The sequence below is a fragment of the Anolis carolinensis genome, chromosome 3 (assembly GCF_035594765.1).
Source record: "Anolis carolinensis isolate JA03-04 chromosome 3, rAnoCar3.1.pri, whole genome shotgun sequence".
NCBI lineage: Eukaryota > Metazoa > Chordata > Lepidosauria > Squamata > Dactyloidae > Anolis > Anolis carolinensis.
The window spans coordinates 82,570,559-82,594,896 of NC_085843.1; the positions used below are offsets into that span (position 1 = coordinate 82,570,559).

The window sequence follows — 24,338 nt, forward strand, 5'->3', positions numbered from 1 at the left end:
CCAGCTTGTAACTCTATCGAAAAAAGAGATCAGATTGATTTGGCATGACTTGTTTTTGACAAATCCGTGTTGACTATCAGCGATGATCGCATTGGTTTCTAAGTGTTTGAAGACTATTTCCTTAAAAATCTTTTCCAGAATCTTGCTTGGTATCAACATGAGGCTGACCGGATGGCAGGATTCTGGAAACTGTTATGCTGTTGTTTATTCAGTCACTTCTGACTCTTTGTGACCTCCTGGACCAATCCACGCCAGAGCTCCCTGTCGACCTTCGCCACCCCCAGCTCCTTCAAAGTCAAGCCATAGTTATACATGATTTAAAAAAATAATTTGTGTGAAATAATGTCTGTGCACACTTAATCATCAGAAAGACAATGTGTCTCTGTCTCAATCACTCATGGGGGCAATACTGGACTATTTCAAGATAAGGGAGAATCAACCAATGCTGTTCTTCGTGTTGCAGCACAATGAAAAGGGCAAGAGGGTGCTAGAAGGGCAGGGATTCCCCACTGGAGACACAAACCAAGCTCTAGAGCTGTGGAGTCACGAGCTCCCTTCAAATAAGCTTAAGGAAATTGCATTCATGACCCCATCCTCGGAACTTGGGTGGGTCTACACCAGGCATGGGCAAACTTTGGCACTCCAGGTGTTTTGGACTTCCACACCCATAATACCTAACAGCCAGTAGGAATTATCTGACCCTGGTCTACACTGTAGAATTACCGCAGTTTGACTCCCCTTGAGTTGCCATGGCTCAATGCTATAGAACGCTTTGGCTTTTAGTTTGTCGAATCATCAGCACTCTCTGGAAGGCAGCTTCCCCAGGTTTCTATAGCAGTTCTAGGGTTGTCAAACTGTGTTAAATCTACAATGTGGACACAATGGAGAAAGTCTATACGAGGGGAACAATCCTGGGTGGGGAAAATGATGGAACTGTTGAAGGCTTTCATAGCGAGAATTACTGGTTTGCTGTGAGTTTTCAGGGCTGTATGGCCATGTTCCAGAAGCATTCTTTCCTGAAGTTTTGCCTGCATCTGTGGCAGGCATCCTCTGAGGTTGTGAGGTCTGTTGGAAACTAGGCAAGTGAGGTTTATATATCTGTGGAATGAATAGAGTGGGAGAAAGAACTCTCGTCTGCTTGAGGCAAGTGTGAATGTTGCAATTGACCACCTTGATTAGCATTGAATAGGCTTTCAGCTTCAAGGCCTGGCTGCTTCCTGCCTGGGGGAATCCTTTTTTTGGGAGGTGTTAGCTGGCCCTGATTGTTTCATGTCTGGAATTCTCCTGTTGTTTGAATGGTGTTCTTTATTTACTGTCCTGACTTTAGTGTTTTTAAATACCCCTCCAACAACTACCATGTCAGACTACCAACAACTACCATGTCAGACTACACAGAGAAGCCATTGAAATCCACAAGCATGTAGACAATTTCAACAAAAAGGAGGAAACCATGAAAATGAACAAAATCTGGCTACCAGTATTTTAAAAACTCCAGAATCAGGACAGTAAATAAAGGGCAACACTCTGAAAACAGAGGAATTCCAGACAGGAAACAATCATGGCCAACTTACACCTCCCAATAAAGGATTCTCCCAGGCAGGAAACAGCCAGGCCTTGAAGCTGAAAGGCTATTCAGTGCTAATCAAGGTGATCAATTGAAACATTCACACTTGCCTCGAACAGACAAGAGTTCTTTTCCCCACCCTGGAGCTTCCACAGATATATAAACCTCACTTGACTAGTTTTTAACAAACCCCATTATCTCTCTAAGTATACCTGCCATAGAACGTCAGGAGAGAATGCTTCTGGAACATGTCCATACAGCCCGGAAAAGTACCTCACAACCTCTGAGGATGCGTGCCATAGATGCAGGCGAAACCTCAGGAGAGAATGCTTCTGGAACATGTCCATACAGCCCGGAAAAGTACCTCACAACCTCTGAGGATGCGTGCCATAGATGCAGGCGAAACCTCAGGAGAGAATGCTTCTGGAACATGTCCATACAGCCCGGAAAAGTACCTCACAACCTCTGAGGATGCGTGCCATAGATGCAGGCGAAACCTCAGGAGAGAATGCTTCTGGAACATGTCCATACAGCCCGGAAAAGTACCTCACAACCTCTGAGGATGCGTGCCATAGATGCAGGCGAAACGACAGGAGAGAATGCTTCTGGAACGTGGCCATACAGCCCAGAAAAAGGCCTCATTACCTCTGAGTATGCAGGCGAAACGTCAGGAGAGAATGCTCCTGGAACATGGCCATACAGCTGGGAAAACTCACAGCAACCCAGTGATGGAGCTGATTGGCTTTGGCTTGGGAGGATTCCCACCCAGGGGGCGTGCAAGCTCTTCCCACCCCTCCTCCTTCCCCTTTTTCTTTCTTTCTTTCTTTCTGTCTGCTCGGCCGGCTTGGCTGCCCCCGGGAGGAACGGAACCGCCGTTGCACAGGAAGTGGCAACACACACACTCCCAGACACACTCACACACACTCCTGTATGATCATCCGGACCGGGAGGCAGCTTCCCCTGCCGCACTGAAGGCGAGAAGGAGAAGGAGAAGAAGGGCGCCTGCAGCGCACAATAGGGTCGCCGTCGCTCTTCCCTGCCGCTGCCTCCTCCTCGGAACAGGCGGTGCCCGGAGAGAGGAGCCGCTCTTGCTCCTTGGAGGAGGCGGAGGCTGGCGCGGCTGCATCGGAGCTGGAGGCGGAGAAGGGGAGCCAGAGCCAGCCACCCCCAGGTCGGTGCTGCCGGTGCTTTGTGCTTTCCATCGGGGTCCCTCCCTCCCTAGACCTTCCCCTATCGATATGTATTGGGCAGAGAGCGGGTTCTTGCGGCGCTCCCCTTCTCCTTTCTCATCCTTCTTTCCACGCAGCCGCCGCCGCTTTCTTTTTTGCTGCAGTCCTCGTCGCATTCCGCTTCCCAGGGCTGCCAACTTCTCCCTGCGCCACCCCCTCTTTTTCCCTTCCTCTCAAAAGGGGCGCCCATTTCCCCTCCGCCTTCCACCAGACTGCATTGTTTGATTTGGGGGGTTGTAAAGGGGGGAGTTAAGGGCGCCTCCTCTCCCTCTCCCACCCCCATTCACAGGACTTCTGGGCTCAAGGCCCTCTTATCAAGGTCCAATTTCCTTGCCTGGCTTCCAATGCGATGGTTGGGTGAATGCAATGCAAACTTGCAATGCCAGGGCTCAGTGTGATGAGGGAAACCATGGGAGTTGTGGCTCTTGCAAGGCTTTTGAACTTGAAATGCCAAGGCTCAGTGTGATGATGGAAACCATGGGAGTTGTGGCTCTTGCAAAGCTTTTGAACTTGAAATGCCAAGGCTCAGTGTGATGATGGAAACCATGGGAATTGTGGCTCTTTGCAAGCCTTTTTCTCCACCAACACAAAGTGCAATTGCACTATGAGATATAGATGCAGCTTGCACTGGCCTTTCCTCCACCAACACAAAGTGCAACTGCACTATGAGATGTAGATGCAGCTTGCACTGGCCTTTTCTCCACTAATACAAAGTTAAATTACACTATGAGTTGTAGATGCAACTTGCACTGGCCTTTCCTCCACCAACATAAAGTGCAACTGCACTATGAGATGTAGATGCAGCTTGCACTGGCCTTTTCTCCACTAATACAAAGTGCAATTACACTATGGGATGTAGATGCAACTACGCTGGCCTTTCCTCCACCAACACAAAGTGCAATTGCACTATGGGATGTAGATGCAACTACACTGGCCTTTTTCTCCCTTAATACAAAGTGCAATTGCATTATGGGATGTAGATGCAACTACGCTGGCCTTTCCTCCACCAACACAAAGTGCAATTGTACTATGGGATGTGGATACAGCTTGCCCTGGCCTTTTTCTCCACCAACACAAAGTGCAACTGCACTATGGGATGGGAATGCCCTAGCTTCAAGCTGATGGGATCATGAGAGTTGTAGTTTGAGGTAGTTTGGCAGACTATATCACTCCCATGATGCTTTAGCATTTAAAGTGGGGCCAAACTGCATTCATTCTCCAATGTAGATCAGGCATGGGTAAGCTTCAGCCCTTTGGGTGTTTTGGACTTCAATCCCACCCTTCCTAACAGCCTCAGGCCCCTTCCTTTCCCCCCTCAGCCGCTTAAGCGGGAAAAGGAAGGGGCCTAAGGGGGAAAAGGAAAGGGCCTGAGGCTGTTAGGAAGGGTGGGAGTTGAAGTCCAAAACACCCAGAGGGCGGGCCCAAGTTTGCCCATGCCTGGTGTAGACCCACCCAAGTTCCGAGGATGCGGTCATGAATGCAATTTCCTTAAGCTTATTTAAAGGGAGCTCTAACTCCACAGTGTAGGTGCTGATGTAGGTGCTTTCTAAGTGATAGGTCACGTCTTCAACGCTGCAGAATGCATGCGGCGTGACACTACACTCAGGGTCCATCTATATTGGCTACTTTTCAATCCAGTATTGAATGAAATGGGTTCGCTGTGCAAATAATGACATAGGAAATCCTAGAACCACTTTGAGGCCCAAATGGTGATGGTGCAAACCACAGAGTACTGTTGTGCATTAAAACACGGGGTCCTCAAACCTTTCAGTTAACGATCCCTCGCATTATTGGGGGACTGGACTATATGTTGTCGAAAGCTTTCATGGCTGGAATCATTGGGTTGCTGTGAGTTTTCTGGGCTATATGGCCATGTTCCAGAAGCATTCTCTCCTGATGGTTTGCCCACATCTATGGCAGACATCCTCGGTTGTGAGGTCTGTTGGAAACTAGTCAAGTGAGCTTTATATATCTGTGGAATGTCCAGGGTGGGAGAAAGAACTCTTGCCTGTTTGAGGCAAGTGTGAATGTTGCAATTAATCACCATGATTAGCATTGAATAGCCTTTCAGCTTCAAGGCCTGGGTGTTTCCTGCCTGGGGGAATCCTTTGACAAGCATGTGGACCAGGGGTCCTCAAACTTTTTAAGTGGAGGGCCGGTTCATGGTCCCTCAAGCTGTTGAGGGGCCGAATTATCATTTGAAAAAAAATACGAACAAATTCCTATGCACAGTGCACATGTCTTATTTGTAGTGCAAAAAAACAAACAAACCCCAACAACATCTATTTATTTATTTGCTACATTTATACCCCACCCTCTCTCACCCTGAAGGGGACTCAGAGCGGCTTACAAGTTGTATGTACATACAATATATAATATTATTGGCATAGCACAATATTAGCATTATATATTACTATATTGTACTATACCACTATACTGTAATATTATTAGTAATACTGCATTTAATATATAATAAGTAAAGGTAAAAGTTTCCCCTGACGTTAAGTCCAGTCATGTCTGACTCTGGGGGTTGGTGCTCATCTCCATTTCTAAGCCGAAGAGCCGGCGTTGCCCGTAGACACCTCCAAGGTCATGTGGCCACTGGCATGACTGCATGGCCCACCGTTACCTTCCTGCCGGAGTGGTACCTATTGATCTACTCACATTGGCATGTTTTCGAACTGCTAGGTTGGATATTATTATATTGTATTATTGGTATCATATTGTATTACATTATAATATTAGTATCAATATTATATGTATACATGATATATCAATTATTACCACAGTAAATGAAAGAACAATACAATATTTAAAAATAAAAACAATTTTAACCAACATAAACCTATCAGGATTTCAATGGGAAGTCTGGGCCTGCTTCTGGCCAATGAGATAGTCAAGTTAAGTAGGATTGTTGGTATTGTGTGCCTTCAAGTCATTTCAGACTTTGGGTGAGGTGAAGTTTTAAACTGAGGGTGGGGGCCAGGTAAATGGCCTTGGAGGGCCGCATCCGGCCCCCGGGCCTTAGTTTGGGGACCCCTGATGTGGACAGTTTCAACAGAAAGGAGGAAACTATGAAAATGAACAAAATCTGGCTCTAACATCAGGACAGTAAATGAATATCAGCACTTTGAAACCAAGGGAATTCTAAATATGAAGCAATCAGGGCCAGCTAACATCTCCCAACAAAGGATTTCCCCAGGCAGGAAACAGCCAGGCCAAGAAGCTGCAAGGATTTTCAACGCTAATCAAGGTGATTAATTGCAACATTCACTCTTGCCTCCAACAGACAAAGAGTTCTTTCTCCCACCCTGGACATTCCACAGATATATAAACCCCATTTGCCTTGTGTCCAATAGACCTCACACCCTCTGAGGATGCCTCCCATAGATGTGGGTGAAACATCAGGAAAGAATGCTTCTGGAACATGGCCATACAGCCCGGAAAACTCACAGCAACTGACTGGACTATAGTTTGAAAAAAATATGAACAAATTCCTATGCACACTGCACATATCTTATGCAAATAAAAATCAAAACCCCACAAAAGAACGATACAGTATTTCAAATGAAGGTCAAGTTTAACTAACATAAACATACCAGTATTTCAATAGGAAGTGTAGGCCTGCATTTGGCTGATGGGATTGTCTAGTTAATTAGGATTGTTGTCGTGTGCCTTCCAGTTGTTTCAGACTTAGGGCGGCCCTAAGTCTAAAGTTTAGGGCTGAGGTCGAGTAAATGACCTTGGAGGGCCTCTTCTTTTCCGCCGGCCTTAGTTTGGGGACCCCTGCATTAATAATAATATAACTTTTATTCATATCCCTTTTTTCATTTATATATTTCATGTACTTTTGTCAGACTTTATTGTCTGAGCACTGCCGTTTGAAGTTAGCTTCCAACTTCATTAAATAGTCACTGTAGATGGGGCCTCAATGTGTTAGAATCATGGGAATTGTAGTTTCAAAGAGGGGTCCATCTGTATAATGAATGCAGTCTGGCACCGTCTTGGGCCTTCTGTTCCTAAATGTACTGGTGCCTCACAGACTGCAAATCTCAGGATTCTTTTGCATTGGGCCGAGGCAGTTCAGGTGGTGTGAACCTACATTCATTCTACAGTGCAGATGCAATGTGAATAACTAGTTTTATTTTTATATGTCTGTAATCGCCTTGGCACCGCTGAAGCCAAGTCAGTTCTCAGAAAAGCAGTCCCACAATCATTGATCCTGACCCTTTCCTTCCCCTAAATCAGTGGGTTTTAGGGGCACTGTTCTTGAACATGGGTGTCTTACCTTAAATATATTATGTCTACTTGGCATTGCAGAGAAAGTGGGATTTGCCATGCCAAGGGGTTGGCATTGGCTTTCTTAGTTCCACTAATTTCTATGCAGCCTCTGTATTTCCAGACTGGTGCAAGGTTTTTTTCTTTACTATAGGGAGATTGAGTGTTTTGCAATAACTGGTCACTCCTTCCAGCTTGGCTTTGCGAATTTTGCCTGTGTGAATACACATGGATGTGCAGTGTGCTTCTGAAAGGCCTGGTTTAATTTGCATCAGTATCTGTAGGTATGCTGAAAGAATTGAAGGCTAAGGGGTATTTGCTATGAGGCATGTTTACTGTCATTCGGTGTGAGCTTTTATAATGCAAAAGTATTTATTTATTAATTTCCAACATTTATATCCCGCCCTTCTCATCCGAAGGGACTCAGAGCGGCGTACAAAATTGGCAACAATTCGATGCCTACACATAATTAAAACAGCAATGAAAATCCAATTAAAACAATATAAAAATATAAAACATATGATTAAAATCCATTAAAAAAGTAGGATTCTTTTTTTAAAGGGATTTGGGATTTTGAAAGAATTAGGATTCCACAAGGATAAGTGAGAATCGTGGGCCTCAAAGATTAGTGGTATCTAATGATCATATACATTATTCAAGAAAAAGTGTATGGCCATTCCTTATATAGTTAATATGGTGGGTAAAGGAATTGTGTGGCTGCCCAGATATTGTTGGAGTCCAACTACTAGCAAGGATGCTGGGTCTTGTAATTCAATAATATTTGGAAGGCCACACAATTCCCTTTCTTGTTGTGTAGCAGATGAGGTGTAGTGTGAGGATTTGCGGTATCTTATTTTTACTATGTCTATGTAGATCAGACAGTTGAGCTGGGCAGCAGTAAATATTCAGTATTTATTTATGTATTGGATTTATCTCCTGCTTTTCTCTTAAGATGGGTCTTTTGAGTTGTCACCAGTGACCAGACAATCTTGGGTTGAATTTGGTCATTCACTAAGAATCTAGCAAATTGAAGTGAACAAGAGAGAGAGAGATTGAGAGAGAGATTGAGAGAGAGAGATGATTATCTGTACCCATCTTCTGCATACATATATACCTATGGATTTTAGGACCTGTGAAGAAGTGCTGCAAAATGAATTTTCTTACCACACCAAATATGTATGCAAAAAAAATAATAATAAAAGAAAATTGCTTCTGAATGCAGGGACTTCATGTTAGCAGAACTTGACCAGTAAGTATCTGAGCTATGAAGTCTATGCCTGCTGTCTCTGTATATAGTGGTGTGACCCTTATATTACCTCCAGATAGGAAGGACTATGACATTTAATGAGGCCATGACTAAATGAAAAGGGCTACTTAAAGGGGACAGTGTTGCCCATTAGCATAGGAGTTACTGGACTCTATTGCTCATATGTCTGATATCTCATAAATGATGATGCATGTGCTCTTCTCCCATGTGATTTATTTATATCTATACATAAATAATTCTGTGTAATTTATATTTTCAGATTTTCATGTACAAATATAGCATTGTGAGTGTGGGCTATCTCGTTCCATTAAATAATGTCAAAGATATGTCAGTAGACATGGCCACATGAGCTGCCCACATTTATCAAAAGAGATGAGGAAGTTGTTTTCTGTGGGTTTGTTGGCCAACGTGGCCAAGATATCTTGCAGCCTAAAAACAAAATAATATGGTGCTCACATCAATTCAATGTAATGTATGTACTTGAAATTCCTATGTTTCTCACTTTCCTGAGCAAGGACTATCTTGAACTAAATGCCTTTTGTGCTGCACCAGACACATGGCTTGGATGTCTGCTAAGTCCTTCCTGGAGAGCCAAGAACCACCGAATAAGCAGCCCTGGGGCATTCAGGTCGAACAAGATTTTGCAAGTTCTTTCCACTTGACTGCTGAACTATCTTAGGGTGGTGTCCAAGGAAAACAACTTTGGTTCTTGTAGTTACTTCTGAAGCTTCACAACCAGCATATATGGTGAGAAGCCTTAATTTTGACCACGTCTCTTCAGGAATTGTGTTCAACTGGAATTTTTCCTGTTGTGGGGAAAGGAATGGGAACTTTCTGGACTTATCAACCCCAGCACCCAATCTTTGTGGGATACCATTCGGTCATATTTCCTGACTCAAAATTGTGACCACTGTTGACCCAGTTTCAAGGTTCACGGTGTTCATGTCCAGTCATGTTGATTTGTCACAATAGTCAAGAATCTCACAAGTACCTCTTTCCATTCTTGGCAGTAGAAAAAAAATTCATTTCAGGAGCAACTTATGTCGCTTCTGGGGTGAGAGAATTGGCCGTCTGCAAGGACATTGCCCGGGGACGCCCGGATGTTTTGATGTTTTTACCATCCTTGTGGGAGGCTTCTCTCATGTCCCCGCATGGAGCTGGAGCTGATAGAGGAAGCTGATCCACACTCTCCCTGGGTGGGATTCGAACCTGGCAGCTTTCAGGTCAGCAACCCAACCTTCAAGTCACGAGGCTTTAGTCCACTACACCATCGGGGGCTCCAATAAAAATAAATCATAACAGCCAATTTACAATTTACTGTCATAACACCTAAAATGTTCTGCTTAAGATGGCCATTTCTGTATATCGGTTGAGTTTAATGTGGAATACTTGTAACCTGAAGAGGTACAGAATCAAAAATAATAAATAGGTGGCTGTGTTGATCTACGTTAAAAATCGTTGTAGCAGTTCCGAGATCGACTAATAACACATTTTGCAAATCTGATGCTCCCTACTGACTCAGAGCCAATCCACCACCACTCCATATACTTAGAATGATATTTTGTTGATAGAAAAATCTGTTTTCTTTCTACTTCTTGCAGAGATTTGAATTAGTATCTGAGGAAAGAGGGAAGCCCAGTAAGCTTGAGGGTGAGTTAGCAGATGATGCCATAGACCTTTCTAATCAAAAAGTCCAGGAGCGTTGACCTTGTAAGTCCTTGCTTCACTACACCACTAGTACCTCACCAAGAGTGTGTCTGTAGAGTAGCTGAGAAGTGTGGAATGCTTGGTGTGAGTGCAGATTTCCATATGTATGGAGACTGGTTGAGAGAATGAGAGTGGGGTGTACTTTTTGGGAGGTTGAGTGTGATTGAGAATAGGCAGATACTACAGGCTAGTGAGGACATGGGAAGAAAAAGCTGAGAGATAGTATGAGTAAGGGAAAAGAAATATATACAAATGTTTAGTACTTATCTTCCTACATGCATACAGTATTTGTGGGACTACATGTATTCATGATTTCATTTGTCCACATTTGACAAATGTGTCTTCTCTAGGCATTTTCTAGGCCCATGCTCACAACTCTGTGGTACTCTAGTGCCAGAAGTCCTTCATTTCAGTAGGGTTTGCTATTATCCACTGTTTTGCCTCTTCATGCAAAATTTAGGAATGTTTCCCCAATGGATACAGGAGTCATACTGTGTTTATGTGATGGAATGTATTTGGGAGGGGAGGTCAAATATATTTATACAAGTATAATATCATAGAACTGTAAGTGGTAAAATAATCTGCATTGCTTTTTATTCAGTACACCTATTCTTTTGTATTCCACCATAGTAATGAATTTAGGGTTGCCTAAGGCTTTCTGTATCGGTAAGGTTGACTGTTGGACCTTGTAAAGATCCTTGCAACAGCATATTCTTGAAAGGGGAATATGAACATGTTGGTCTTAAATTCTGTTAATTCTTTTTAACCATCTTTTAAACTGTCAAATTGTTAAATTGAATAATAGTTCCAATTGGTGGTATTGTGTATTGCCATGTAGGTGATATATAAATATTGTAAAAATAAGCAAACAATTAAAATGTTTGTAACCTGTATCATAGCTGCTGGATAAGGGTCAGGGAATGCCACAGGTGGTGATAAAAATTGCCACTATTTCAAATAAGGAATTTCAGCCTTTGTAGCTTACATGATGGATTCCAGTTTCTAATTTCGTATTTTGTACAACTGTTAAAACTACAGGAATTCTCTTTTCTGTGTGGCTGGCTTAGACAGGTATGCAATGCCAAATGTTTTGTTAGAACTAGGCTTTAATGATCTATTGCTAGTTTTTCACTCTTTTTTGATAGACCATTTTATTGGGAAATGCTGTATGCTGATAAGCTGGATCCAAACATTCCCCGTGATGTGTTATTTATTTCAAGGATGCTTTTTGTTTCCATACATGAAAAGCTAAAAGCTGAAAAGCTCTGTGGTTGTCTCTCCCATGCCGTGAAGATCTATGTTTGCTTATATTTTTTATACTCTTTGTATTTGTGGTAACCAACTTGACTATAAGGACAATCCTTTCTGCCTGTCAAGCTCACAACATGTCAAAAGATCATAAGTGTCAGAGGTAGCTACAGGTTGAGTCTCCCCGTCAGAAATTTTGTGATCATAAGTGTTTTTGGAATTTTGGGGAGGATTTTTGATTATCTGCATATCTTTATGAGAATCTTGGAGATGGGACCTAAGTCTAAACACATTTCTTTCTTTCATTTATGCCTTCTACATGCTACTTGTGGAGCCCCCGGTGGCACAGTGGGTTAAACCATTGAGCTGTTGAATTTGTTGACCAAAAGGTCGGTGATTCAAATCCGGGAAGTGGGGTGAGCTCCCGCTGTTAGCCCCAACTTCTGCCAGCTTAGCAGTTCAAAAACATGCAAATATGAGTAGATCAATAGGGAAGGTATTGGCACTCCATGCAGTCATGTCAGCCACATGACCTTGAAGGCGTCTACAGACAATGCTGGCTCTTCGGCTTAGAAATGAAGATGAACACCAATCCCCAGAATCGGACACGACTAGACTTAATGTCAGGGGAATTTTTTTACCTTTACCTACATGCTACTTGAAGGTAGCATTACACACAATATTTTCTCATTTGTGCATGATAGCAAAGTTTGTGTACACTTAACCATCAGAAAACAATAATGTTGCAATCTCTGTCAACCTTGTAGACAATTTTGGAGTCTTTCTGATTTCGGATCTCTGGTAAGAGAGACTGAAACTAAAAATATGTACCTTCAAGTCATGATGACACCATGAATTTTATAGGGCTTTCTTAGGCAAGCGACACTCAGAAATGGTCTTCCTTCCTCTGAAATGTAGCCTACAGAATCTCACATTTGTTGGCGATTTTTCATCCAAATACTAACCAGAGTCTACTCCACCTTGCTTCCAAGACCAGATAGGATCTGATGCATTTAGAGTATTTAGGCCTCAGAGGTAGTCATGCTTCTGAAATTATAAACCGCTATTAATGGTTTTGGATCGAGAATACGTTTGTTGAACTGACTTTCAGTGGATGTTGTTCATTTCTCTTTTCCAACCTTTATGGGTGTAGATGCAATATGATTTTTTTGTCGACATTCTATGGTCTGTCCATTTGTTCTTTATCTCAGCATTAACTACAACCTTTTAAATAAGTTCTTGTGGTTGGCCCAGTTCCATACAGGATATAATGGAAATCACCTTTTTCTTAACTGGCCTTTTGTTTGTAATTGTGCTACTAGGCTCACTGTTTATGCACATTGTTTCAAAATTTCCATTTCTCTCAATGGATGGACCTGTGCCAGATCCTGAGATATTGGCTAGTAGTCCTTGAGAAGTTTCCAGGAACAGAAGAAACAACTGTACCCAGTGGGAATAAATTTAGTGCCAGTCCCTGGCACATCGGATGGAAAACAATAATTGCCGCTCTCCCACATCAGATAGCCTGAGAAGTATTGCTGTAGTGTTTTATGTAGATAGGACTTGTCTCTATGGATTGTATTTGTATGGTAGTTAATGGACTTCTACAGTTTCCTTGGCTTGGCTTTTGATATTTTGACATGTTCTGTTAGCAGTGCCATTTTTATGTGTGTACTAGGATTTGTTGTATTTATTCAAAATGAGATTTTCCAGTTTAACAGCGTTCCATCCCATTCTTGTCACTTGGTAATGTAGACCCTGTGACACTCACAAAGAGTCTTGGCTTATAGAGAGACTGTATGTAGTTAGAAAAGCATGTAAATTTCAAAAGAAAAATTACTTCCTCTTTTCTTCCTAGCTTAGTTTTATCATGTGCTGGCATTTGTTTCAAGAACTTCATATGATGGTATTTGACGAAACAGTCCAATAGTTATGTCAGATTTGATGCCAACAGTATGAAATGTCATTCCTCCACTCTGGTTCATAGCCTGTTCAAAGCATCACTGCTGTGTTGGGTGTGATGTTCACTGCTGATGAATGTTGCAGCCATAAGCAGTTTATCAAGCAGAGATGTGCGCAAATTTTTTTCCTTCGTTTGCTTCGTGCTATTGTTTCGTTTTGACTGCTATTCTAACGAAACGAATGACATTTTCGTAGGAAACGAGAGGTGACATGAAAATAAAAACCACACAGTCATTGTGCTTGCTTTCGTTTTCCTTTTGTTTAGACTCCATAACAATAAGCAGGTACTGACAGAGGGCTTCTTTCCCATTACAGCTGGTGTTAATAATAATATTAAGATTAATAACAGTAGTTACTCTGGGATCCTAAGCTGAGTCTGGGAGAGAAGTGCTTCCCCATTACAGCTGATGTGGACTAATGGGTGTTACTATTAATATTAATACAATAGTTATTCTGGGTCCCTAAGCTGAGTATTGGAGAGGGCTGCTTCCCCGTGATAGCTGATGTGTGCCAATGGGTGTTAATAATAATATTATTAATAATAACAATAGTACTCTGGGGAAGAACCAAATGTTTTTAAAGTTGGTGGGCTAAAAGGGGTCAAAATGCCCTCAGTGTGTGGTGATTTTCACCCCTCTATCCCAAAAACTGAGCGGGAAGGGGGGGGGGGGAGGTGAGCCTTGGAAACCCTCCCAGTTCAGCCAGTGGTCCAAAAAGTTTTGGTTTTTTCGTAAGCCAGACAAAAATTCTGTTCATATAGGCGCCGCATTTTTGTTAGCGGGAACAAATATGGAAATGAGACGAAACGAATGAAACTACACAAAACGAACAACAATTCCATACAAAAGCACAACCCTAGTAGTTAGTTCAATGTTCCTTCCTCTCAGTCCATTAATCCATTAAACTTTTATCTTTCCTTCTACAGCAAGACTATATGCTTGCTATGATAGTTTTATTTTAAGATATTGTTCTCCACTATTCAATGAAATTTTCAGGGTAGTGTATGAAAAGCTTTTGAAAAGTTCTAGGGAAGAAGAAGCAGAGAAACGTGCATTGACCTACAATTAAATGTGAATATAATCAACCTTTTTTGCACACTTAGATACTTTCCCAGTCTGTAGATGAGAATTACTTTGTAAGTAATAGATGTAATGAGCTCTGGAACATAAAATTTAGCATTTAAATCTAATTAAGGTTTAATACATATCAGGAGGTATTACTCTAGTACTTTTCACTTAACAGCCAGCATGGTGTAGTGATTTGAATGTTGGAGTACAACTCTAAAGATCAGGATTTGAATTCTCACTTAGTCCTGAAACCTACTGGGTGACCTTGGGCAAGTCACATATTCTCAACCACAGACTAAAGCAAGGGCAGACCCTTTCTGAACAACTCTTGCCAAGAAAACCCTATGCCTTAGGGTCACCATAGGTTGGAAATGACACACAACAACTGCAAGACTGTTGAATAGCTAGACACCTACTGTGGATTTTTGTTAGAACTGTCTATTGACGTGGTGTAATTGTCTGGTCTTACTTGAAAGCTGGCCATTAGAACCTGCCTAGAATGTTCGAAACCTGTCAAAATCTAGATAATAGTAGACTTTGATCTACCACAGATCTGGGAAAATGTGCTCAGAAGAGTCATAGATCTATTTTTGTCTCTTTTATAGGGCATGCTGCTTGACAGTTTCCTCTGCTTATTTTCGAGCACATTCCCAGACCTATTCCACTGTTCTGCAACTGTGAGGTCTTGCATTTGAAAGCCCACCATGTATGAATAAAGATCAATAATCAAATATTGTTGAGGAAGCTTTAGAAGACTGATGTTTAAGTTCCCCAAAGTCTAGTTCAGCACTTCTATGCCTAGTCTCTCTCTCTGTGAAATTAGAGCAAAGCAGATGGCAAAGCAAGTCTGTGACACTCCTGCCTGTAAAACTCCACTGTGACATCAGAACACATCAGGCATTTGTATCAGAAGAGTTGGGCCTGGCAGGAGGTTTAAGGAGGTCATGAATGGAAAGAGTTGGACAAGGTGAGTTGAAGAGGGTAGTGACAATAATATTTGTGAACCAAGTGTACAGTATTTCCTTTAGCCGTTGAAGATGACAAGAGTGGTACTATTCCATCATGCTAGGAATGGGCAATTGGAGGCCCTCCAGATGAGTTGTTGGGTTGCAACTCTCATCATCCCTCATCACCATAGCCAATAGGGGGGAATGTTGGGACTTGCACTCCTATGCTGTCTTGAGAGCCAGAGGTTGCTCCCACACTTGCTATATATGACAAATGTCATCTCCAGTATTTAGAAACATTCATAGTTATTGATATCTAAGGAACAGGTACTGTAATCCAGGTGGGTAAGATGGAGCAGGATTTGGTTGCCTTTTCCTGCTATTTCCAGTTTTATAAAACACCTTCCCCATAATTGATTTATTGATTATATGATGGCTTGAACGCCACAAAACTTTTTGAGTGCAATCAACTTTCCCAAAACACTGCTTTATAGTCCCTCTGATTTCACTGGGATTTGATTTAGAACAAATTATTTGTGCTTCAGGTTTCATGCATATGTATACTTACCTGGGAGTAAGCTTCAGCGAGTCTAGTTCAGATTAGATAGCTATAGTATTGTGTTGTATCTCCTTTCCTTTGGAATCTAGAGGGAAATTAACCTTTGTCTGCAATTCCAATGCATCTGTACATATGGTATCACTAAGTTTCTTGCTTGGATACAATGATTATTCAATGTGTTCTCGAAGGCTTTTCTGGCCAGAATCACTGGGTTGCTGTGAGTTTTCCGGGCTGTATGCCCATGTTCCAAAAGCATTCTCTCCTGATGTTTCACCCACATTTATGTCAGGCATCCTCAAAGGTTGTGAGGTATATTGGAAGCTAGGCTTGTGAGGTTTATATGTCTGTGGAAGGTCCAGGATAGGAGAAAGAACTATGGCTGTCTGCTGGAGGAAAGTGTGAATGTTGCAATTTATCACCTTGATTAGCATTTAAAGGCCTTGCAGAGTTAAGGCCTGGCTGATTCCTGCCTGGGGGAATCCTTTGTTGGGAGGTGTTAGCTGGCCCTGATTGTTTCATGTCTGGAATTTCCCTGTTTTCAGAGTGTTGTACTTTATTTACTGTCCTGTTTTTAGAGTTTTTTAATACTGGTATCCAGATTTTGTTCATTTTCGTGGTTTCTTCCTTTCTGTTGAAATTGTCCACATGCTTGTGGATTTCAATGGCTTCTCTGTGTAGTCTGATGTGGTGGTTGTTAGAGTGGTCCAGCATTTCTGTATTTTCAAATAATATGCTGTGCCCAGGTTGGTTCATCAAGTACTCTGCTGTGGGTGACTTTTCTGGTTGAGTTAGTCTGCAGTGCCTTTCGTGTTCCTTGATCCGTGCCTGGGCAATGCTGCTGTATTTGGTGGTTCCTATGTAGACTTGTCCACAGCTGCCTGGTATACGATAGACTCCTGCAGAGGTGACAGGATCCCCCTTGTCCTTTGCTGAACGTAGCATTTGTTGGATTTTCTTAGTTGGTCTGTAGATAGTTTGTAGGTTGTATTTATTTATCAGCTTATCTATGCGGTCAGTGATTCCCTTGATGTATGGTAAGAACACTTTTCCTCTGGGTAGATCTTTATCTTTACTCTTGTGAGTTGTTTTTGGCCTTGCAGCTGTTCTGATGCTTATTCATTTGGAGCACATGGCTAACTGCATGACTTGGAGATTGTGAAGGTTTCCCCCTTTCTCCGTTATATATAGTAATATTTTATTTGCACATGAATATGGAAATTAAGTGGTTGTGGTCAATCATCTGAAAAGGAATTTTGAAGGGTAGTATGTATTTGCACCAGAACTATGCAAGTTTATTGTGTGCCAGCATGTGTCTGAATTGCACACGAATTATGAAGTGCAAGACAGTGAGAGTAAGAGAGTGAGGTAAAGGAAACACCCAGGAGCTAAAAGGCATTTTGAGGATGAGTCTTCATTTGCTGTGATGGAAAACTTGCATTTAAAAATACATCTCAACTGTCAGTATAGTTGCTGACATAGGAATTTTGCTTCACAGCTGTGCTTGCTGTTTTTGACATGCTGGTTGTTGACTCATGCTCTCACAGATGCGAATGTCTTGATAATAAAGACTATGAAGAGTTCCCAACTAATTATTTTGAAAAACTGGCAAACCGAATGCTGTCTTTCATTAACTTGACAATGTCCTACCGGCATAGGAAAGGTCTGCCAGAAACACATTTGGAGGTGAGAATATTGCTAATAGCATCTCAGTAGAGCATAAAACTGAACATCTATGCTGGCGCACTTGATCTTCATGGAGCTTAGTGATCCAAGATTTGAGCCCAAAGGTTGGGCTCGCAGGCTTCTTAGTTCTGCACATAATAGAGGAGACCCCAAAAGCAGGGACTTTATGGCCTTGTTGCTATTGATGTCATGTTCACTTGAACAGATTGGGGCTTTATATGGAATTTGTCATTAGATAAAATTGGTAAATTTAAATTGATATTTTGCAAAACATGGTAAAGTATGCTTGTTCTAGTGTGAATGTGTATACCTATGTGTTATAAATATATGCTCAGAAATTACATCAGGGAGACCATTACAGAGCATGGAGAAGTTATTTTGGGAGCTGTACCTCTCTCCTCAAACCCCCTCTCTGTTTCTCAGGGGACATCTATACTGACTGTTCTGTTGTTTTTTGGATGAAAGTTTTTTATCTTCACGATTGTATTGCAGGGAATACATTTTTAATCAAGATCAAATGCAGTACAATAGTATTACTGCTTCCCCTCCTTCCCCTTCTCCTTTCCCCCTAAATCTACCCATATAATGTATACATTAACACATATGCTTTTGAACAGTGCCTACAATAATTGTTCTCCCTTACACTGTTCCGTCCTCTCCCACTTCTCCCGTTGCCATCCCTCTGATTGAGTACATTAATATATAACCCTGTCCTTCCTTCTCAGTGAAACATTCTTCCATTCTTCCTTATATACTGACCGTTTAATGCAGTTTCAAACTGGAATTGAAGAAAGTTTTGCTGTGCAGATAATTCCATAGGAAATTCTGGAACAAAGATGATGATTGCACAAACCACAGATGTACATTAAGGGCTTTCTTTCATGCACTTTTGTGGGAGTTTGTAATCTGGCCACCGCAGTTTGAGCTAGCTTCGTTCTGCATTAAATGGCCAGTGTAGATGGGGCCTAAGAGTAATAGTCCAGAAAAGTGATGCTTCCAAGTGGAACCTAATTTTTCAAGATATGTCATTACTTGGTCTGGTTTTGGAGTTTTATAAAGGGTATTATAATATAACGAAACCACAAGACAAATTAAACAGGACAAGAAATCACATAATTACAGCTAAATGCTTTTCAATTGGTGTCTTTTTTACTGATATAAAATATAGCTTTTTAAACAACCTAAGAGCTGAAAAACAAATAAAAACAACCTCAGGTGTGTATGTCCAAATACTAAGAAGGCCTAATCTCTGCTTGACTTTCAAATACTGAACCAAAAAAATTTGCTATTTTTGGATTTCCTTATTTTGGAAGGATACCAAAGGTCTGTGGTCACCTTCTGCTCTTTGGTTTAATATTTGAGCAGAGCTTTGACAATTTTAGCATTGGCCCATTCATACTTGGATATGTTCTGATTGTTGTTTTTCTAAAAAGTAATTTTAAGTATTTTAAAAGTAATGTTTCATCATCATAGAAAGGTACGTAGTATATTGGTGGATCAGAAGATACTGGTTGAAATTAACTGGGTTGTCGTTCTATTGTAGTTTGCTTGTCTTACCTTTATAGTGTCACTGTTGTTGTAACATTGTGTTTTCACTGTTGTTTATTGTATTACAGTATTTTACAGAGATATATTTTGATATACGAGTATATGTGGGTCATTTATGGTATTATTTTTACAGAGAATATATTTTGGTGTTATTTGTTTCATTTTGAATCTCTACTGATTGTATTTATTTTGTATCTCAATTTTGGCTGGCAATCAAATTGTTTTGTTGACTGTAACTTTCTGTTTGGTGTTGGTATAGTTCAAGATTGATAATTTACTCCTAAGAAATGAATATTTGGTGAGATAGCTGAGTAGCACTGGATAGAAAAGCTCACCTCTCCAGCACTTTTAAAAACAGAAGAGCCCCATACTCTTCAGGGCCTGATATTAAAAAGATGTGAAAGCTGTGTAGGGCAAAAAAAGTGCTATCTGGATAATTGTTGGAATTAATTAACTCTGTATCAAGGTGTGTAAGTGCTTCTGGCAGCCCATTCTGTATGGGAAATGCAAAGCCTGCCTATTCTCATAGTAGTAAATCCTGTTGGGCTTCTGTAGTTTTGAATTACAGTCTAACACCCTGGCATAATTATCATTGCTTTTAGTAAAGCTATTTGGATTCCATGTCTGCGTAATTTTGTGTTCTTAGTTTTGGCGTTGTTTGTAGTATGTAGTGGTATAGCCTGTTTTTTTTTTTAATTAAGTTGCTTGAAATGTAGAAACAGTGTCAGTAGTTCTGATTGATTTAGAATCATATAACTATAATGATACTACTGTAGAATTGGGAGGGCACTGGCCTGACCTCGAAACAATGTATTTTGATTATTAGCCGTAGGAATCCTCTTATTTCAGAGGAAGGAACTTGCAAAACCACCTCCCAAGTATTCTTTTCCTAAGAAAACCCTATCAGTTGCTTTGATGGTGTGTTCCTGTATGGCAGGGGGTTGGGCTGGGTGGCCCTTGTGACCTCTTCAAACTATAAATCTATGAAATTCATGGGGTCATCATAAGTCAACTGCGTGCTAATCATTTTGATTAAAAACCAACTTAGAATGTTTATTATAAAAGTAATTCCGTAGTAATACACCACGTTGTAAGTATAGTTGGTTGTTATCATAATTACTTTTTTAAAGAAAAAACAGAACTCTTTAACTTTCCCATTTGTAAGTATTTGATTATGAAATAATTATTTTTGCTGTTTATTGTTAAATTGACTTCAGTGTATGACAGACCTATGTACGAAAGATCTCCAAGATCCCTGGTCATTGTGATTTCCTTGATTGAATCAATCCATCTGTAATGCAAGCTTCCTCTTTTCCTACTGCCTTCCTCTTTACTAGTATTATTACCTTTGTTAGTGAGTTGTGTTGTCTCATGTTCTATGCAGTGTATGATTTCTCCAGTATAGTCATCTTGTGAGAATTCAAGCCTGGCTTACTTTTAATTGCACTGCACTCAGTGGCACAAACAGTCAAGCCATGCGATATCTTTCCCATTCTATATAGTGGCGCAATGCTCTTGTAGTTAGAGAAGTTATTAATTATTACAGTGATGCTATAATAGAGAAACTTGTTGTCCTGTTTAGTTTTTCAAGAACAGCCTTAAAACACTGTGGTAAGTACCGTATATATTCGAGTATAAGCCGACCCGAATATAATCCGAAGCACCTAATTTTACCACAAGAAAACTGGGAAAACATTGACTCAAGTATAAGCCGAGGGTGGTAAATTTCAGAAATAAAAACAGATACCAATAAAATTACATTCATTGAGGCATCAGTAGGTTAAATGTTTTTGAATATTTACATAAAGCTCTAATTTAAGATAAGACTGTCCAACTCTGATTAAATCATTATTCTCATCTTCTTCAATGTAAATGTACTTATGTATCCTTTTAATAATAATAGAGTAAAATAATACATGTAATAATAATAATAATAATACCAGAGTGAAATAATAAATGTATTAATAATAATAAAAAATAGAGTAAAATAAATGTAATAGTAGCAACAATAATAGAGAAAAATAATAAATGCAATAATACCAATAATAATAGAGAAAAATAATAAATGTACCATATATTCTCGAGTATAAGATGACCCAAATATAAGCCAACCAGGACCCTCACCCGAGTATAAGCAGAGGGGGGCTTTTCAGTCTTTAAAAAAGGGCTGAAAAACTAGGCTTATACTCGAGTATATACAGTAAATGAAAACTGCTTTACTTCAGCAAAACATAAAGTACAGCACACTCAGAATAATGCAAAAGGTAGCAAAGAAATTTTAGGGCAAACACAGTTCTTAGTCTACCAAAACAAATAGCAGTCTTACTTCAGACAAAGAAACAGCAATAAATCCAGATGCAGACTCGAAGCAGGCACAAGGAGAGTGAAGGCATTAGTCAGTTTGTTACCAGCGAGAGCTGGCTTTACCTGATTCTGCTTTATAGCTCACCTCCCAGCTGCTAGGGCAGTTCCTCAGCTGCATTTCTGGGAGCTATTCTAGCTGAACGACATCTCTGCTCTGTTTCCTTTTGCCTCTCCTGAAAAGTGGGTACTTGCAAAGTCTCCTCCTCAGATTCCAACTCACCCTCAGATTCATGAACACTTTGCTGCTCCCCTTCCTCTTCTGAAGAAGAGGAATCCCTAACAGTTGTCATGTCAGCTTGTATTCATAATGGCTTGGGTCAAATTGCTAGTCACAAATAGAATCAAACCATGAGATTGGTAAGTCAGTACATTGGCAAGATCCATTTGTTCATTAGGACTAATTGTCATCAGGCCATAGTAACTTATTTAAGTATTGGTGGTTGGAAAAAGGAAGCAATTGCATGTAAATATAGTTAACTAGGTACTTCCAAGCTCTGGTTCGCTAAAGAGGGATATTCAGTATGTTTTTGGACAGCTGATGATGTGGAAATGAGCTCTAGGTTCACATTCTGCCCTCTTACCCTTCCAACGCGCTATTTAATTACTCCCTATTTATTACAAAGTGTAGCTTGCTCTTCCACTCAAGTCATCAAGCAATAGTTTTCAGTTTATAAATTGATCATTAAGAGATATATTCAAATGGGATCAATCTTCTTAAATTCAGGAACAAATATTGATGGATCCTGCTTCAATCCAGCACTAGAATTTTATTTGCAGATTACCTGTGATCCGGCAGTCCTGGTTGCTTTCAAAACGTATTTCTGGCTTTTGTGAGCATGAACTTCATGCTTGAAAAGAACCTTTGTAGTTTTCATTGATTGATCAAGTGTAGCAGTGCAGATCTCATTGCCTGGTGGAAATGGAATGTGTGATAAAGAAAATAACAATTGTCTTACAGTTTGCTTTTGAGCTTTAATAGTTGCTTGCTGTGCTAATCATGGGATCTTCTTTTTTATCAGCTACTAGCTGTACCGGCCACGCGTTGCTGTGGCTGATGGGAATCATTTGTTGACCAGTTGGAATAGCAGTGAATAGCCTTGCAGTCTTAAAGTCTGGGTGTTTTCTCCTTACGTGAATCCTTGTTTGGTGAGCTGGAATACAATGGAATAGGTTTGCTGCTTGGAAGGCTGGGTAGTTGTGTTGTAGGGAAATGGTTTTTTAGCCAATTTGAATGGCACTGAATAGCCTCGCTGTTTCAAAGACTGACTGCTTTCTACATAGGGGCATCCTTTCTTGGGCAGGCTGAATGAGATGGAGTAGCCCCATGGCTTGAAACCCTGAGGGTGTACTATGATGGGGAAATGTTGGTTGGTTAGGTTGAACAGCACTGAATAGCCTTGCTGTTTGGAAGCCTGGTTGTTTCCTGCCTGGGAGAATCCTTTGTTGGGAGGTGTTAGCTGGCCCTGTTGGTTTCCTTTCTGGAATTCCCATTTTCAGAGTGTTGTTCTGTATTTAATGTCCTGATTTTAGAGATTATATTGTTGCTTCCTGCCTGGGGGAATCCTTTGTTGGGAGGTGTTAGCTGGCCCTGATTATTTCTTGTTTGAAACTCCCCTGTTTTTGAGTGTTGTTCTTTATGTACTGTCCTGATTTTAGAAATTATATTGTTGCTTCCTGCCTGGGGGAATCCTTTGTTGGGAGGTGTTAGCTGGCCCTGTTGGTTTCCTTTCTGGAATTCCCATTTTCAGAGTGTTGTTCTGTATTTAATGTCCTGATTTTAGAGATTATATTGTTGCTTCCTGCCTGGGGGAATCCTTTGTTGGGAGGTGTTAGCTGGCCCTGTTGGTTTCCTTTCTGGAATTCCCATTTTCAGAGTGTTTCCCCTTTATTGAATGTCCTGATTTTAGAGATTATATTGTTCTGTATTATTACACCACAGTAATTGTAGATATGATATTTGTTGCCTGAGAGCACAGGCAGGCGGAAGAGAGACAGAGGAAGTATGGTGTAGTACTAAAACCAAATCATAAGATGCAATGATGCAGTTTATTACCTCCCTCTGAACAGTGTCTGAGAGATCCATTGTATGGCACTAGCTCTGCCAACCCAGTTTGATTACATTTTCTTCCTGCCAAGCAGCTTGAGAGTTTCCCCATGTAAGCATATTGTGTGTGATGGTTTTCTTCTTCTCTCTGAACGTTGATGAGAAGTTATGAATCCTCCCTCTTGTACTTTATATTGAAAAGAAAACATTTCCCTAGATAACCAAAAGCTTTGTGTCTTTTTTCTAGGGAGAGAGAAATGTTGACTGTGTGAAGACTTAAAAATAACTTTAATAGCCACTTTGTTTTGTGAAAAGTTCTGAAAGAATTTTCAGCCTTAACTTGTGGCATTGCCAGGGATACACTAGACAAGGTGATTTGGGGATTTCATTAGGTTTCTTCTTTTTGCTGGTTTCCATGTTCAAAGCTTGACAACTTGCAGCCAGCCATACAATGCAGTATGTAATGCATGTATGCAGAAAAAGTTTTGAAAATTACAATTTCCAGAATCCCTTGGCCACTGGGCTTTATAGCTCAGTTAGTAACCTTTCCATGTAGCTCATTGTGATATTGATCTAAAGACAATTGTAAAAAATATTTCTGCTTCTTCTTCTGCCTGAAGTTTCAGGTATTTTCAGAATACATAATATATTTACTACTTGATGTAAAACATTTTTCAGCAAGTAGATTTTAAAAGACCAGTGGTTCCAAATTTTTTTTTTTAACCAGGGACCACTTTGACCAGGGTCCACTCTCCAACTTTAATATCAAAGGGTTATGAATCAGTTTTTGGTCAACATTAGATTCGGTTTAGTCATTTGGGGTGCTGATTCAGAAAATTGCATTGGATAGACCACATCAGCTCTAGTTTCT

At 40.7% G+C, this 24,338-nt stretch overlaps 1 protein-coding gene across 3 annotated transcripts in view; it reads left to right on the forward strand.

Moving 5' to 3' along the window:
- Positions 1-2,382: 2,382 nt before the first annotated feature.
- Positions 2,383-24,338, forward strand: part of agpat3 (1-acylglycerol-3-phosphate O-acyltransferase 3) — a 135,038-nt gene continuing 113,082 nt past the window's right edge. Inside the window, exon 1 of one of the 3 annotated variants that reach the window (XM_008107455.2) lies at positions 2,383-2,735. The gene's annotated coding sequence lies outside the window, so the exon portion shown is untranslated. Of the gene's footprint in view, positions 2,736-15,212; positions 15,290-24,338 lie in introns of those variants that run through there. The other 2 variants (XM_062975161.1, XM_062975162.1) reach the window with 2 other exon arrangements.